The 18,967-nt window shown below is 40.1% G+C and overlaps 1 pseudogene; it reads left to right on the forward strand.

Moving 5' to 3' along the window:
- LOC122355341 overlaps positions 1–18,967 on the forward strand; it is a 55,663-nt pseudogene that overhangs the window by 14,016 nt on the left and 22,680 nt on the right.

The following is an 18,967-nucleotide window of genomic DNA, read 5'->3' on the forward strand; positions in this document are numbered from 1 at the left end:
CAGAGCAGTAATATAATATTGCATTTCTCCAAATCTGTTCCGATGAATAATCAAACTCATTTACGTATTGGGTGGCCTGAAGGTGTGAATATTTTCAGCAAATTTTCATTTTCAATTGAGCTATTTCTTTTAGTTATTCACCAAAAATCCAGTTTGACGGATGTGGTCACCATTCAATTTCATTGTATAGAGGGGAACAGCATGAACTCCTTTTTGTGTTCCACAAAGAAAAGTAATACCGCTTTTGAAAGACATAAAAGCGACTTCAAGTGAAATACTGACAGGATTTAATACTAATACTAGAATGTTGTACAAATTACAAATTAAGACTTTATCTATAAAACACCAGATGGCTTCACAGACAAAAATTGAAAGTTTGAACGTCACAATCATCTATTTGCTTCCTGTGAACAATGATAACATCAGGACCAGTTGTCAGCTGCTTGATTTATGTTCGGTCGGTCGAGACAGTCTCTGGCTCACTATTCACTGATGGATGTACCCCGCTCGTGACACTGGAGACTACAGTGATGCTACCAGTCGAAACATTGTTTTTGATGTCTGAATTTTGAGCCAAAAAAAGAAGAGTCCAGGTTGTTCTCAGGATGAGTTATACTCTCACCAACACAAATTGTTTTGAATTATAGTTTCGGTATATAGCCAAATTGAGGCTGACTCACACTAGCCTGGGACACAGAAATCCATGTTGCCCACACATAGAGGTAACACTCGAGTTTGTTAAGGAGGGTTACGTAAAGATCTCTTTAATGTTTATATAAGCTTTATACGACACTTGACTTTTATATGCTGAAGGATTGAATCACAGAGTCCTTAATCGTGTGCCAATAGTTTAGCTGAACAAATTTAGTCATTAAAACACAGTCACAGTATAATAAACTAAAGTATTATTACATTTTGTTGCCTGCAGTGGGCACCTTCAGATTGAAGTTAATTCACCCAAAAATGAATATTCTGTCATCATTTACTCACCCTCAAGTAGTTCCAAACCTGTATGAATTTTTTTTGTTCTGCTGAACACAAAGGAAGATATTTAAAAATAAATTTGTAACCAGGTTGTTTTGGGACACCACTGACTTGCATAGTATTTTTTGTTTTTCATACTATGGAAGTCAATGGATGACCAAAACAGACAGGTTACAATCTTTCTTCAAAATATCTTCTTTTATGTCCGCCAGAAAAAAGAAACGCATACAGGTTTGGAACTACACAAGGATGAGTAAGAGATGACAGAACGTTCATTTTTGGGTGAACTATTCCTTTAAGCTACGCAAACATCAACATTTTCATTTATAAAATCTTGCAGACAGTTGATAATTCACTCTCTAAGTTCTTGGAACATGATTTTGGCTCTAGTTTCCACTTCCCACTTTTTCTGTTTGTTGCAGTAGCTGTTTCAAGACTAATCGCCATCCTACATATGGTTTTCTCTTAGCCTGAGGAGTCGGCACATGATATCGTGGATTCGACTGCCAGTAAACAGTATTTTTAGTTTTTGAACAAAATGCTAATAGAAACCAAGCCTCCAAGCCCATACCCCCGATGAGATGTGCGTCTCAGAGCTGTTGTCGTGGCCTTTGTTTTGCCTGCCATGCAAATGGAACACTTAGCCTTGAGCTGCGTAGAAGGAACCGCGTACAAAAGCCTGCTGAGAAGAGAGCGCTTGCTCTTTCACGCCGTCGTGACTTGGTATACTGCCTTCTGATTGGCTATGCGCTCGCTCCTCTCATAGCCCCCACTTCTGCAGGTTTCTTGTCTTTCCATGAGTCAAGAAATATCTGGAAGCAGCTGCAATGCGAGACAACCGGATCAGGTTGGAGATGACATGAGTTTAGAAGTGGTTTTGTGATAGCTACAACTTCACATGAAGCTCCATGAGCAGTCATAAAGCCGTTTCATGCTTCAAGCAATAGGAACGAGGTAGAAAGGGTATCTTTTTTTATCTCTTTCCATTTGCATCACTGGTTCTACCTGTTTTCACACCTTCCTTTTGTGCTTTTAGTCATCTTACACCTGTGCTTATGTACGGTTACTTGCTGGCCTGGTTTCCTTATTGTTTCCTTGTAGTATCACTTTTAACTTCCTCTTGACGTTAGAAAGAAACTAAGCCCTTTTTAACGGAGCCACTACATACTGACAGAGTTATTTGTCTTGCTTTTGTATATTTGTTTCTATGTCCCTGTGCTGCCATACATGAGAAATCGAGTTTATAAAGCGTAATGTTGCACTAAGGTATTCCTGTAGGCCATGGGATGCATTGGCGCTGTGCAAAATAGCAGTAAACAATCAAGAAATCCTAATTAATTCATTTATTTACTTCTTATCAAAGATTGCTTCGGGCTGAGTGCTGCACAATGATGCTGCATTTTATTTATTTATTTTTTCTAATACCCTTTCAAGGATTTCCACTGATAGGAACCGATGACACGGGTATCTCTCTGTACCATTAGTGTCAGTTTTCATTAAGCTTGTGTCCCCTGAATGCTCACATGCAAGACGATGAGAGCTTTGTTTTTAAGCTGCAGCTATGGAAACAGCTTTGTTCTGCCCTCATGGAAAATGTTCTTCTAAATTTTTGCCATTATATTTGAACTGTTTCTGACGCAGCTCCTCTTAAAGAGGCTTATGCATTCATTTAAGCATACATGCGTTGAGTATTTCATGTAAAATGGTTTTAGTCCTGAAAGCATATTTTGAGAAATAGTTTTAGTATATGAATAGATTTTTTTTTTTATTATTCAAGCTTAGCTGTGTCTAAACTGCTGTTTTCTACAGTACAAGTGTACAGCATATTAGGTACTGTGTGTATGTATATAAAACTCGCATGTATAATATTTAAAAATACATTATATCATGTTATATTATGAAGAAATATACAATGAAAGCAATTTCTGTAGGATTTACAATTTCATGCATCATCTTTCTTTTACTAATTGCTAATACATTTCACAAATAATTCTTGAGAAATTGCAAGTAACACATTGAATTAAAAGTTTTTCATTACATTTTATTTTAACTGAATATTTTTAGATGAGTAAAAAAGTGCAGTAATAATTTTTTTACTCTACATGATACTGTTTAATTTGTTATATAATCGTACCATTCGCAAAACAACAAGGCAAATAAGAAATTGTATTTGGCGAAGCTTTCTTAAAACTATAAAGTAATTATAGTTACATCAGTAAATTTGATTATTAATTTTGGTTATTCATTTGTTCTTCAGAACTTGTCATTCTATGTACAGTGAATACTGAACCAGTGAGCAATTTTGGACAACATTTAATTAATATTTAAAATAATTTCTAAGTGAGTATAAAATATTAACATAGGTTTTGTTTGCCAATTAACAAACCCTAAAAAAATGAGGAACCCAGTAAATTGCAGCGTCTGTGGCTACATGTCACATGTTTTATATTACATAAGGAACAATTGAAGCTGTCTTTCACGTTGGCATATATTCATTGGCTTTAATAAAGAACACATCCCTAAATCTTTTAGCTGAATGCTGTTGTCAAATTGCAGCCATTTCCATTCACCTTTTTGCACCACCTTATTGTTTTCTTCTCTGTATCTCCTCTTTTCTTTGAGGTGTCTTTCTGTTCTTAGAAGTCTTCGGTTGAATTAACACAGGATGGCATTTATGTGGTTGCGCTAGAGAAGGTGGGTGAGGTGTAGTAGGAAAATGTGTCTTGTCTGTCACTTAGCTTGTCAGTCCATGTGGTCGTGTGAATCATCCCCTTTTCTTCCCTCAAACTTGTCTTTATCTCCAGCTGGAATGGTTGGGTAACTTCACCCCGGCTGCACAGAGGGGATTTGTCATCAGCGGATCTACAACTCTGTTGAAGGACTGCCATTAGCACTTCTGTGTTCAGTGACCATTTTGCATGAGAAACAAATGGCTTGAGCTATTCTCTGAGAAATTAAAGCATTCGCTAATATGCAAGTAGGTGGAGAGATAATAAGCCATATTAGTATAATATTCCTTTTTCCCCGGGGACCCATTTCACACCATGTCACGACTATAGACGGGGTAGAATTACAATGAATCTGAACACATCCTCCCACAGTACAACATGTTTTTTTGTTTGCTGTGTATGTGTGTGTTTTGTAGTCCAATTCAGATTTCATCTTTAAAAGCTAGCATTACTTCTAAAAAGTCTTCGAAATCTCCTCTGCTAGTTAATGGAACTGTAATTTTCCATTGGCCGTTGGAGACAATAAAAATCAGGGCATGCTTTTGTGCACTAGGGCACTAAACACACAGTCAAGCATTCCAGCTATTAAGTCAGTATTAATGGATTAAAAGCATTACATGCAGTGATTGAGCACTCATTCTCAATATTGCTTTAAAACCTAAGGGTCTTCACAAATACAAAGACACAAACAACCTTTTTTCCATAATGTTCTGATCATTATTATAACAACATCAACAACGAGGGGAAATTAGGACATGTTCTAGTTCGAATATGCCTCAATTAAGTTGGAGCATTATGCATTTTGCCCTCTGGCCACATTTTATATTGAGGAGTTCAACTAGCCACAATTGAGTTTTCAACAGATTGCTTTTGTGATTCATGTTTACTGGCTCTTTTCCAAAACCCAGTGAACTGCTTTACTGCATACTGCCTACATAGGCAGCTGCCTCTATAAGGACACTCAAAAGTAACTCATTTGGGTAAAATGGGTAATAAGAAAAACAACATTTTATTATTCAAATTAGAAGTGTGTGGTATGTACTTTTTAGATAAAATGTAAATGTATGTGCAGTGTGTACACTTCGTAGAAAAAGTGGCCTCTACACAACTACATAACTTCCTGAGGATTAATTTTACTTTTAATGCATTTCAGTCAGGCTTCAGGGTCCTGCATAGTACAGAAACGGCTCTTCTTAAATTGCTAAATGATATCTATCTATTGGTTGTTTCTGGCGATTCTGCGTTTGGCACTATTAATCACTCACTATTCTTCATTCTCAATCCTTTTCAGTTAATATCGCTTCACTTCACTTTTTCCACGGTGCATCTTGCTTGCGGGGTCCCTCAAGGATGTATTTTAGTTCTAACCTTATTCCCTTTATATATGCTCCCTTTATATGATATCCTGGAGAAACATGGGATATCGTTCCATTGTTACACTGGCGACACAATCAAAAAAGGAAGTGCAAAGGCACTAGAAAACCCTAACAGCCTGCCTTTGAGATCTTACAAACTGGATGCCCTTACATTTTCTCCATTTGAATGAATCCAAGACAGAAATCATTCAATTTGGGGCAGCATTCAACGACGATTCTTAAAACACAATGAAATAAGTTGAACAGAATATGAGATTGTGTGTCAAAAATCTGGACATTAGATTTAACAATAAGCTTACAACTGACAAACAAGTTAACTTTGTGGTTCCGCCTTACTTTTTTTTTCATTTATGCCAAATTGCAAAAAATTCTTACATTTCTCAGATACTCAGAAAATCATCCACATGCTGGGATTCTCCCATTATTAATTATTAAATTATATTATATATAATTTAATAAATATTACATTATCTATACAAAGTATTATTCTTATAATTTATAAAATAGTAAAATAATTGCTAGAATATTTAAATTTAATTCAAAATTTTTTAATGATGGAGTATATCTATATATTTTAATAAAGAACACAGCCCTAAATCTGCTGTTTACCATTTACACATCTGTTCACTGTTTTCCATCACCATATTGTTCTCTTTTACTGACAATTAAGAGTAAAAGTGTATTTATAGTTGTGCATGCATATATATATATATATATATATATATATATATATATATATATATATATATATATGAATATATATATATATATATATATATATATATATATATATATATATATATATATATATATATATATATATAAATGTTTATTTTGTATTATGTCTATAACTTTCTTTAAATAATATTTTTAAACATCAGGTCACCAGAGTGTGTTTGTCGTCGGAGGCTATGACCTATGGATTCCTATGTTTTCCAAGAATCCAAGATAAACTCTCAGTTGTGGCTGGTTGAGCTCCTTAGTATAAAAATGCACCCAGAGGGGGAAACATAATCTCAATAATTACACTGCCTACCTTTTTGGAACAGCCCTCCTGTGATGTCTTAAAATACAGTGTAGCTAGACAGCTCACTAGGGTTTGAAGCATGGGAGGCGAATCACCTGTGGATCCAGCTCAGGTCCACTCATGACAGTCAGGATGCCAGATTCTTGTTGTGTTGGGGATTAGATGCCTGTTTCTGCAGATAAGACAGAGAATGAGACAACTGGAGTGATTATGAGAAAAGAACAACAGGTTCTCCTCCACCCCCTCCATATCGCTTGCACAGCGTGCTCTGGGCATGCTCAGTGGAATCTCGCCTTAAACGCCTGTGTGCTTTTGTTGTCTGTGTCGCTCATCCTGTGCCTGCAGAATGCCCCTCTCTCCCCTCCCTCTCTTTTCTCTTTTTCCCTCCCCCCCTCCATCTCCTCTCTTCTCTCCTCTCACCGCACATTAGCCAGCCAACACCGCGGCGAGATGCGTGTGAAGAGGAGAGCTCCGGTGAACACCTGGCACTCCGGGCGACTCCAGAGCAGGGGCGTCTGTTTTGACCCTTTCCCTCTTCCAGTGCCCTGAATCAAACACTGTCCCACATCTCACCGGACTTTCTCTCATCAGATCTGAGAGCAGGATCTCCCGACTGGCTCAGAGACTCAACCACAGGCAGAGCGATGCTGCGCTGATTAAGGATTGCAGACCCCTCTTTCTTCTTTCTGGCTCTCCGGGAAGCTCTCAGAGCTTGGACAGGTGAGTTGAGCATCTCTTTCGCTCTCGCCCATCCGCAGTCACTCACTTGAAGCGTACTTTTCCGACAGCATTATTCTTCCGTTAAGTGTTGCTAAAATTACCCATCACCCCCTGCTGTGTCCCACAGGTGCTACTCATTCATCCTGGCAGCTGCCTTTTCTTTTTTTGATTGGCTTAATTGGATTTAATGCATAACCTTAGAGCGCCGCTCCGATTCGACCTCTCACTTCGCTCGCTCGATTGCTCACTGGTGTCAGAGGCTTCACACAGGCACTGCAGAGTGCATTATTATTAGTGCTCTGAGTGGGTGTTTGCACACTCAAAACTGCCACACGAGGAAAGAAAAAAAACAGGACACTGCCTTAATGTCATGTCTCATAGGATTATAGACTGCTGGGATGAGAAATACCACATAGACCCCCTACAGTTCCAGAGCTTTTAAGGGAAATGTCAATTAAGGACAAATTTGATTTCATTGCAAGATTTGTATTTTTTATTGTTTTGGAATAAAAGTGTTGAAAGGGCAAATGAGGGCTTTCAGTTGTCATATTTAATTTTTGCTTTGTTCAGACAGTGTGCATTCACGCCAGATGTTTTGACAAATGGAGCAGATCTTGTCTTTTTTATATTAATTGTTTTGACACGTCATGGAGAGATTGATGTTTGATATAGAGATGCTATTCATCTTTGGTTACATAAACTGCAGACAACTTACAAGGCGATCAGAACAGTTTTCAAAATGTTCTTTATAAATGTATACATTTTTAGGATGCAGCAAAACATTTTTTAAATAGTATTCTCTCAAAAGCTGCTTAAATTCCCTGTCCGGGTTTACTGTTATTCTTAGCTCAGAATTATTTGATTTTCTGGAGGATTTCATTATAGTATAAGAGCATTGAGGAGATCCTTGACAACCAGACTATGTTGACCTGCAGTGAGAGTCACGGTCTGGCTGCCATTGTTAATAAAATTGTCTGCTATGGTTCGTTGAGTGATATCAATTTTGACGTTGACTAGTAATGCCATGAAATTAATCTGCCAAGTTTTTTTTTTTATTAAATTCTTTTTAAAGGAATGCTGTTTATGCCTATGAAATCTCTTATGCTTATTATAGTTTTATATATTAAAATTCAGTAAGAAAATAACTAAAATAACAGTTTTTATATATTGTTATATACTGTTTTAATATATCCTAAAGTGTAATTTATTCATGTGAGGGCAAAGCTGAACTAACATATTATTCAGAAAGAGTTGATTTGCTGCTTAAGAAACATTTATTATCTTAGTTTAAAGTAGCTTAATATTTTTGTAGAAAATCTAATCAATTTTTTCAGGATTTAAAAAAAAAAAATCTTGTAAAAAACGCTATAAATGTCTTCACTTTTAATACATTTAATGCATTATGGCTGAATAAATTTAATAACAATATTTTTGCATTTTTATGCATTTTTAAATTAATTTAGGTCTTTTGTAACACTTTAATTGTCTTTACTTTTAATGAATTGAATGCATTACTGTTGAATAAAGGTATTTATTACTTAAAAAAATAATTTCAGACAATAGTGTGTGGATATCAAAAAGCTTTCTTTAGGTGTCACATATTTGCCTTTTCTTTTCAAATAAAATACCTGCGCATTAGTGTACAGTTCTTTTGCAGGTAGCTTTTTGCTTGCGCTTAAGCATTAATGACTATCCAGTGGCCATCTGTCAACAAGACACTGCTGACTCAGATATTAGTCATAAATAACATACCGGAACACATGCTGAAAATGTATTTCGAGTGCAGACCCCGATGTAACAGGCATCACACCTAAATGTGTTTTGTCTGTTCTCTTTCCCTTCTCGACTCCACAGGAACTTCTCCATTAGCATGACCCAACAGATGCAGAACCTGCAGCTGACGCAGAGAGTAAGAAGGGGCGGGCCCGCCTCCCCAGCGCTGCTAAGCGCCTCTACCGAAACCTCTCTGAAAGCTCAAGGGAGCCACTCCTCCTTTGAAGATGCCTACTTTTTGGCCGATCCGACCGTATCCGCAAAGTATCTGTGAGTAAAATAAACGGTTATCATTAATTCACAGTTTTTCTTGTAATAAAAGCTGATATTAGTCGACATTTACATTTATATTCTGTAGAATCAGTTGATGTTAACATTCACTTGACCTTACACATGACATGTTTTAAGCTGGGATGACATTTCGGTGCTCATGAGACCGCCAGCGCCTTTCCATGCTCTCAGAACTCCTCAAATGTCACTGATTATATAGAGCTAGATCTAGCAATCATCTTGTTGACACAAGTGCCCGAATACAGCCTTCACACCTTGCTGCCAACGTATGCTTTCATACGTGGATTTAACTCACAATTAAAAAGGTGAAACTTAGATTGGATACATTAATTCGCATTTACATTTTAAAATAATTATTGCATTGGTTGATTGGGCTACTAGTACTTTCTGGTGCATTCCCTGGTTAGCGTGCATCTGTGATGGTAATTGTAAGGTTTTATAGGTCAAACCCATGAGTAATCATCCATGGGCAATCTGTGCTCTTTTTTATGTTGTTCAGTGCTGATTGTTGATGACAATCTGTGAATGTGTTTTTTTAAGTAATTGAGAGTATTTTCTCTGATCCTATGCAGCTTAGTTAACTTATCCAGTAACATCTATAAGGAAGCCATTAACAGCTTGACTTTTGCTGAGGATCATAAACATGTCTGTGCAGTTTACATTGGGTAAACAGATTGCATAAGACTGTTTACTTAACTAATGATGAACAGGGGAGAGTTTGAAATCTGTTTGAAAGCAGTCGATAATTAATCAATATAGAGTAGAATTTTATATATTTTCTATATATATTTTTACATGATTGTAATGATTAAAAAAATAAATATTTGCACTACTATTCCAGACTTCATTGTCATATTGGTGCCAGCATTATTTTGACTTGGTGCCTAAGAAAGATTTCTTATTATTATCAATATTATTATCAGTGATGCACTTCAGTGGAAATGAAAGTGTGATGTATTTGTTTTCATTCTTTGAGGAATAGAAAGTCTAAAAGAACAGCAATTAAAAAGTCTTACCTGTCATTTCTAATCAATTTAACGTGTCCTTGGTGAATAAAAGTATAAATGTATTTAATAATAAAATATTATTACTCTTATTATTACTGATCACGAATTAGATTTAATATGGGACTGCGGACCACAAAACCTGTCATAAGCGTACATTTTTTAAAATTCAGATTACTACATGAATACATATGCTTGTTATTGATGTATTTTAATTAAGATTAACTACTTAAAAATCTTTCATCTAAATATCGAGAAAATTGTCCAGATGAAGTCTTTAGCAATGCAGTTTGATATATTTACGGTAGGAAATTTACAAAATGCCTTCACAGAACATGACCTTTTGTCACGGTTACGCTTTCACGGGACGAAGCTCACGAGACATAAATAAACTTAAATGGGTTTAATCTCCAAAATGGTAAAATAAAGATACAAAAAGTCAGGCAGGTAGAACAGACAGGCAGGATAAACACAGGTATCAACATCAGGTAGGGACCTTGACGCTCGGACAAACAGAACTGAAAAGACAGGACTTAAATACACGAGGTAATTGACGAGACACAGCTGATGACAATAATATAATTAACACAGAGGGAAGGCGGGGCACAGGGAGCACATGGCATGAGACCAGAGCACGTGACATTACCCCCCCCTCCCGGAAGGTGCGTCCTCGCACCTAAAGGGTAACAAACAAAAACAAACAAAAACCAAAATGACTAGGATTTGGGGATACCGGGTCTTGGGAGGAGGTTCTGGTGGAGGACGGATCGCCCGGATGGGGCAGGCAGAAGGCAGAAGGGTCCAAGGAGGTGTAGATGGGGGAAGGAGCCAGGAAGGAGACAGGAGGAGTCCGGAGCAGGAGGAGATCCAGAGCCCAGCTATGGTGGTCCAAGGTGGAGCCGACGGAGGGAGGAGCCAGGAAGGAGACAGGAGGAGTCCGGAGCAGGAGGAGATCCAGAGCCCAGCTATGGTGGTCCAAGGTGGAGCCGACGGAGGGAGGAGCCATGGAGGAGGAGCAGCCATCGACTCCATGGGGCCGACCGACGGCGGCGGAGCAGATGGTGGAGGAGACTGAGGTGGAGACGGAGAGCCGAAGAGCCAGGGTGACGTCGAGGCGCTGGAGGTCCAAGGCGACGCCGCAGGCTTCGGCGACTGACACGAGACGGGGGACGGGAAGGACGCGGCGGAGCCAGAGCGACTGAGGACTGAGGTGAAGCTGGAGGGAAGGAGGAGCCTGACAGAGCCGGTGGGATGGAGTGACGAGGCGGCCGGGAGGAGAGGAATCCCGAGGCGACGGATGGTCGATTTACAGACCAAGGCGGAGCCGGAGGGACGATGGAGCCTGGTGGAGCTGGTGGACTGACGGACCACGGTGTAGAGGAGGGAGCTAGAGCCCAGGGGGAGCCGACGGGTCACGAGCCGAGGAGGAGTCTGGGTCTCGGAGGCAGGACGGTGAGGCGAGGATCCTTCAACCTCGATGGCGATGGGAGACCGGCAGACCCGTGGCGAGCTCCAGATGGTTTGCTGAGGATGAGCGCAGGGGCTGCTGGGATCCATCGACGTGGTGTGGCATGGGTGGGAGGGTGGGAAAACTTGAGGCGGCACTGGAGGAAGCGCACGGGCGCGGGCACAGGAACGGGACGGAGCGCACGGGCGCGGGCACAGGAACGGGACGGAGCGCGACGTGGCGCGGGCACTGAACGTGGACAGAGCGCACGCGGCGCGGGCACTGGAACGGGACAGAGCGCACGTGGCGCGGGCACTGAACGGGACAGAAGCACGCGGGCGCGGGCACTGAACGGGACAGAGCGCGCACGCGGGCGCGGGCACTGGAACGGGACAGAGCGCGCGCGTGGCGCGGGCACTGAACGGACAGAGCGCGCACGTGGCGCGGGCACTGAACGGGACAGAGCGCACGTGGCGCCGGGCACTGGAACGGACAGGCGCGCGTGGGCGCCGGGCACTGAACGGGACAGAGCGCACGCGAACCAGCGGGTTAACGGGACGGCTGGGCGGAACCAGCGGCTAACGGGGCGGCTGGGCAGAACCAGCGGCTAACGGGACGGCTGGGCAGAACCAGCGGGCTAACGGGACGGCTGGGCGGAACCAGCGGGCTAACGGGACGGCTGGGCGGAACCAGCGGGCTAACGGGACGGCTGGGCGGAACCAGCGGGCTAACGGGACGGCTGGGCGGAACCAGCGGGCTAACGGGGGCGGCTGGGCGGAACCAGCGGCTAACGGGATAGCTAAACGGGAACAGGAACTCAGGATACAGGGGAGGTGCCCAGTCTAAGTCCAAGTCCAAGTCCACATCATCCAGCTCCCTTTGCAGATCCAGCAGCCCCAGGTGGATGATCAGCTCATCCTCAGCCGATGTGCAGTGGGCGGAGCTCCACTCCGCGCTCTCCCTGCAGACGACTGACTCCATCGCGGTGAACTCCGTTGCTGGCTCGCGCACCTGGTCTGACGTATACGGCTCGGGTCCTGTTACGCCCACGCGACTCTGTCGCTTCTCTCTGGCGATGGGTCCGTGGTTGCGCTTGACTCGCCCCGTGTCAGCGGTGGGCTCAGGCTGGGGCTCACCATGCGGTGAAGGGATGGGCTAGGCTCTGGATCTGGAGTGGGGCTGGCTGGTGTCGTTGTCCTCAGGCGCAACCATCATGGTTGATTTGCAGGACACCAGCACCCACTCGACGTATGCGGCGAGGCTCTCTCGAGGACCGCTCCCGGACAGCTGCGCTTGGCTGGAGGTGTTAAGTCCGCGGAAATAGATTTCTGAGCAGAGAGCAGTCCGGGTAGCGGAGTCGCGTGGCCAGTTCGAGGAATAGTTCGGTGTAGTCCTCGAGAGAGCAATCCCCTGCTCCAGCAGGCGGATGAGGAAGTTTGGGTCTTTAAACTGGGCAAACATGGCAAAAAAAAAACAAAAAATAAGGGGGAAAATACGCCGCTATTTACTTTTTGTAGTTCCGAGCGTTCTGTCACGGTTGCGCTTTCACGGGACGAAGCTCACGAGACATAAATAAACTTAAATGGGTTTAATCTCCAAAATGGTAAAATAAAGATACAAAAAGTCAGGCAGGTAGAACAGACAGGCAGGATAAACACAGGTATCAACATCAGGTAGGGACCTTGACGCTCGGACAAACAGAACTGAAAAGACAGGACTTAAATACACGAGGTAATTGACGAGACACAGCTGATGACAATAATATAATTAACACAGAGGGAAGGCGGGGCACAGGGAGCACATGGCATGAGACAAAAACATAAACAAAGAGTCCAGAGAACGTGACACCTTTACTTAATATCCTAATGATTTTTGACATGAACGAATCAATCATTTTGATCCATACAGTGTATTCTTGGCTATTGCTCTGAATATACCCTTGCGACTGATTTTGTGGTCCAAAGTCACATATATTATACAAATATAAAAATATGAACGTGCAACAGGTGAGAATTTTTTGGCCATTCAGATTGCTAAGGAAATCTGCAGTGTAATATGCGTTAAAAGTGTCTGCTAAATGATACTCATAGTATTATGAGTGCCGCTGCTCACCTTCAGTTGTTTCTTCTCCTCACAGAACATTCAGAGCAGTGAGGCTCTGTTCGAGGCTGTTGAACAGCAGGACCTGGATGCCGTACAGATCCTGCTGTTCCAGTACACAGCTGATGAACTGGACCTCAACACCCCCAACAGTGAAGGCCTGACCCTCTGGACATCTCCATCATGACCAACAACGTCCCCATAGCCAAACTGCTGCTCAAAGCAGGAGGAAAGGAGAGCCCTCACTGTGAGTATGCATATTTAACAGCGACAAGCTTTAAAACAATCAATTCCTCAGTGTGTTTAAAGGGTTTCTCGTGTCTAAAGTGTTTCCTTATTAAAGAGCCACTAAACCATCCTTGAAATTTACAATGTAATTTGACTGGAGTGAATCAATTAATTAATCTAGCTCTTTATGAAATCTTTATGATTTGGCATATGGTACTTTTCACAGAAATGCCATAGTATAGGGGAGTTTTTCTCAAGGTTTTCTTTTTTCTTTTACATAGTATATTGCTATATAAAATAGATTATATATGACAGTACCGTATACTAGTACTATTATAGAATAGTAGTGTATATATATATATATATATATAGCACATATAGACATAGACATGCACACACACACACACACACACACACACACACACACATATATATATATATATATATATATATATATATATATATATATATTGATCTACATTTATAAATGCTATAAAATTTAGTTCAGTTTATTAACATTAGAATATTTAATTTTCTCTCATAGTAATGCAAAAACTAAAAACTTTTGCAGTAGCTATAATTTAATTGTTTTTTTTGGATGAAAGGTTACATTTTAAAAATGTGTTCGCGATGCTTAGGTTCTTATCACTTTTATCACAGATTACTTTTGTATGTTTGTTTTGTCTTGTGTTGTTTGTCTTCCTAAGCAATAGAAGTGATGTGGTTTCGCCATCAAAAGGTTTTTCTTAAGTCCACACGCTCCTGTTTAGCTTTGGCGACCAAAAGCAGATGCTCTGTAATTGGACAAGCTGTTTAGAATGAAGCTGACGATAAACAGACGGAGCCGAAGTGAGTGTTTGGCACTTTGCTTTAGGGGCTCCTGTAATAATCACCTCCAAGTAGGAATACCAGAATAAAGTTTTCCATGACAGCTGCCATAAGCACTCATAATTCTGCTTTAAACATGTAATGACATCTGTGGTGACCACTAATAAGTTAATGAATTACGTTCGTTATTTAATTATTTGGAAATAACATTGTGCAGTGTCACAGAATAAAACAAAGCATTTTGCATTTTACCAAACTATTTTTGTGACCACCTGAGTGGGCTCATCGGGTTTTAATGCATCAAGTGCAGATCTGTTAAAAATATCTGCACTCGTTGCCCTTGGATTAATCAATAGCATATTCAGGTCTTGAATCTTTGGCAACACTGGAACAGGTGTTTCTTACCTTGAAAGACGTGGAAAAAAAAAAAAGTCCTCCAGTCTCGAGCGCTCGGTGCAATCATGAAAAAGCCGAATGTTGTCTGAGACCAAACAGGGAGCACTGTACTGCAGCCGGAGCGGGGCCGGGGTGGGGTAGACAGCACACGGCATCCCTCAGAAAAATCTTAACAAGGTTTGTCGCTTAATGGTTTAACTTTTCCAATGATGCATGTAACGGGGGGCAATTATACTAAGTGATTTATTGTACCCAGGCTGCAGTTAAATTTCAAAACATTTCATCGTGGCACAATCCAATCCTTGTAAACAAACAGAAAATAAACATTGCCGTATTTTCCCTCCTGGGCTTTCGCATTATATTTATGTCAGGCCCGGCGCTGGTAAATCAATCAGCCAGACGCCTGACAGTTTGGAGGTCCGACCAAGGCTGAAGTTAAAGCATGTTTATGGGCAGGACTGGGGCCCATAATACCTATATTTAGGTCCCGACAATGCCAACTGTGTGTGACAGCGCAATATCGGCCGACTCGCCCATTAATTTATAGTTTGTACAATTAACCGCACGTAGTAGCCAGATGTCAATCTTCAGAGCGCAGGAAATTGCACCTCAGGACTGCTAATATGGCTGCCTTTTCCACTGCGCTGTGGACCCCGTGTAAGACCTAGGCTAGGTTAGACCCTGTTTTTTTCGAGTTGACAACACGCACTTTATCATCTCCCCGAGAGCTCTCGCCTCCGGGGTTCGGGCTGGGCCAGTGAAAGAGGGTTTCTTCAGCCATGTATTTATTTGTTTATTTTGCTGTCATGGTTTATGACTAAGGCTCTGAAAGAAAATGCAGTAGTATTCACGGCCTATGAGGAGGACTGGTCAGGCGGTATTCATTTTACCATGACAAATCTATATGGCCAAACACAGTCCTGTGTGTTCCAGACGACCGTCGACTGCATTCATCCACACTCTCTCCTTCACCCCACACGGCTGACTTCATCTGCCACTGTGCTGACACGAGTAGTGTGAGCTTGGAGAATTAATGGTAGTGTAATGCGCTTCCTGTCGCTTTCAATCAGGACTTTTATTTTTGGTTTATGTGAGTTTGAGATGTATTCAAAAAGTCTGATAATGTCTTTTTCACTTGTTTTGACAAGTTGACGAATTTGCAAAAGCAAGGCAAAAACTATCATGCCCTGCCTAGACTGAAATCAAATTAGTGAAGAAACTGTTTTACTTAGACCTCAGATATTGCTTTTTGAAATGGCAAATCGCATTGAAATTTTGAAGTAGAAGACTAAAATAGTATTCTCTAAAAATTCATTTTTACAGTGTACGTGTTAAGATATTTGACTATATTATTTAATGTATTCAATATGTACATGATGTTTTTTTAACTGCAGAAGGTTTCTGGAAGTAAAAATCCTGGTCATTATCTCCATAGAGAAATTGATTTTCAGCAGTAACACATAAACCCTTCTTCAGGACAGAGGTACCGTGAGCTCAGAGGCTGTTAAATTATGATATATGCTTCTGTAGAAGCCACAAGTGTGAATTTAACTTAAAATAGCTGTGCTTTTGGTGAAGAACCACAAAGCTAGTTTATCTATTCTTCTTTGTATCTTGTCTGTGTTTGCTTTTCCTTTCTTTTTAAATTCTGGTTGTTTTTCTATTGGTTGATTGGTTGTCTTGTTTTTTGGTTACTGGTTTATGTTTACCTGTGTTGAATATTGTGTGTTTTTTCTAGGTTACGTTGGCCTTCTTACTGAGTTTTTATGAGTGCATGTTCTGTGCAAACCATCTTCTGTTTATTTGGTTACGCTTTGTTTGATTTTTGTTGATTTACTTTTTTTTTTTAATGAGTTTAAAACTTAAAAGTCTTTGTTACACCACCCATATTACTAAAAAAGATAAACCAATTAAAAACCGCTGTTACTACATAAAAGCAAATAGCTGCTCCTACTATCTCAAAATACATATATGTTTTTTATAATAAAGTCAAAATATATTTTTTATATTTTTATATGCTTCATGGAATGAAGACTTAATTTCCTTATAAATTAAAGTATGTAATTGGTATCTGCTTTGAAATATTTTTTCTTCCAAACCAAGTTTATAATGTTGTATTCATCTCAGAGCTGGTTGGTTTGCTTCAAGGCCAATTAAACACTTTACTGAAAAAAATATTTTACTGCCCACAGCGGAAATGATTCGAAAAAAATTCCAGTTCCAAGGCCACTGAAAAAATGGATGACCAGTGTTGTGCTCCAATGTACAAAACCTCAAATGTGTCATTCATTTTTGTTTTCGTAGCAGAGGTCACATAATACAGGTTTGAAGTAAGACATTGCGACTTTACACCTCACCTTAAGACTGAAATGCAAATATGCCGGCTACAAAAATCCTATTGATTAAAATCAATGAAAAGTCTCATTTCCAGACCTCTGTGTTGTGTTTCAGTTGTCAGTTTAGAGAGCAGAGATGCCCATCTCTCAACGCTGGTGCAGGAAGCCCAAAGGAGAGCCAGCGAGCTGTCCACCCAGGTGATGAGAGAAAGTCTCAGCCTGGAAACATCTGACAAGGAAAAACAGCTCAAAGCTTGGGAATGGAGATGCAAACTTTACAAGCGAATGCGCACGGGATTCGAGCATGCACGTAAGTCTGCTTCCGATGCCTAACCTTTCAGGGAGAAAGTTATTCATATGCTATGCTACAATACAATACAATACACATTAAACTAGCCTTATTTACTATCAGTCATTTATAATCTATCGGGATCTGTGCGGAAAGGTCATCTGGTCCTATATTGGCCCCACCTGTTTATTTTATCGGAGTGGGAAGACTCTGCAAACAAGCCACTGTGATGATTTTCCCCACAGATATTAATATCAGGTTGATTGGCCTGAAATGACTCTTGAGCTGTGAACACGCACAATAGTGTCCCTCTCACCCTCCTGTCATATTGATTACTCGTTATATCAGACGAGTTTCGTTGGCTTCTGTTTGTAAACAACCTCAAGTGAAGGCAGCCGTGATAAATCAGCAACTCTTTGCCGCAGACACTCTCAAGAATAAGATTGCCGAGAAATGCTCAGAGGTATCTGTGAAAAGGGTTTCAGGAAACACAAGGGCACCATTAGCTGGACTGTGTGCTTCAGGCTATAAGTATAAAATGATGGAACTGCATAAAACGTGCATGTACATATAAAGAGACATAAAAAGGACAGCATTCAGCCAAGCAAACTACAGCTGGATTTACTATTTGCATTTTTAAATGTGACCATGGAGCACACAACCAGTCATAAGGGTAATTTTTTTTTAACTTTTTTTTTTAGGTATTACATCATCTAAAAGCTGAATAATTTTGATTTATTAGGATAGGACAATATTTGACTTTTAAAGTAGTCTAAATGAGGTTCTTAACAATGCATATTACTAATCAAAAAATAAATTCTGATATGTTTACATTAGGATTACAAAATATCTTATTACCTTAATGAATTTTGGCATAAAAGAAAACGCAACATTTTTACCCATGCAATGTATTTTGGGCTTTTGCTACAAATATAACTGTGCTGCTTCTAAAACATTCATCATTTATTAATCTTTAAACTAGAAAAAATTATTCAATGGCGTTAGAAATAAAGTGCATTAACTTTTTTTTTTTTTTTTTTTTTTTTTACCTTTTAACATATTTAGATACCATTACTGGAAAACATCCCAAAAATACAAGCAGATGTTTCAAGTAAATATTAAACCAAAATAGAGCAAAGTTGCTCACATACAGATGAAATGTTTTTAAATGGTTATTACACTATTGTGAATAATGTAGCAATATATAAGCAATATATAACACGCAGTTTACACAGTCACTTCCAAAACAAGCATTTCAGTGAATTTGCATGTCCAACCTAAATCCAATGTGAAATCTGCATTTAAAAATTGTTTATTTAAAATGGATTTTTATTAGAATGAGTGGATTTCACCTCAAAAAGTTGACTGAGCGCTGGTAAATGTGACCGCACCTTCAGAAAATACATTTTGCAGTGTTTTCCACTGCCGTTGGATTCTCC

This window comes from Puntigrus tetrazona, chromosome 12, assembly GCF_018831695.1.
Source record: "Puntigrus tetrazona isolate hp1 chromosome 12, ASM1883169v1, whole genome shotgun sequence".
In the NCBI taxonomy this organism is placed as follows: Eukaryota; Metazoa; Chordata; class Actinopteri; order Cypriniformes; family Cyprinidae; genus Puntigrus; species Puntigrus tetrazona.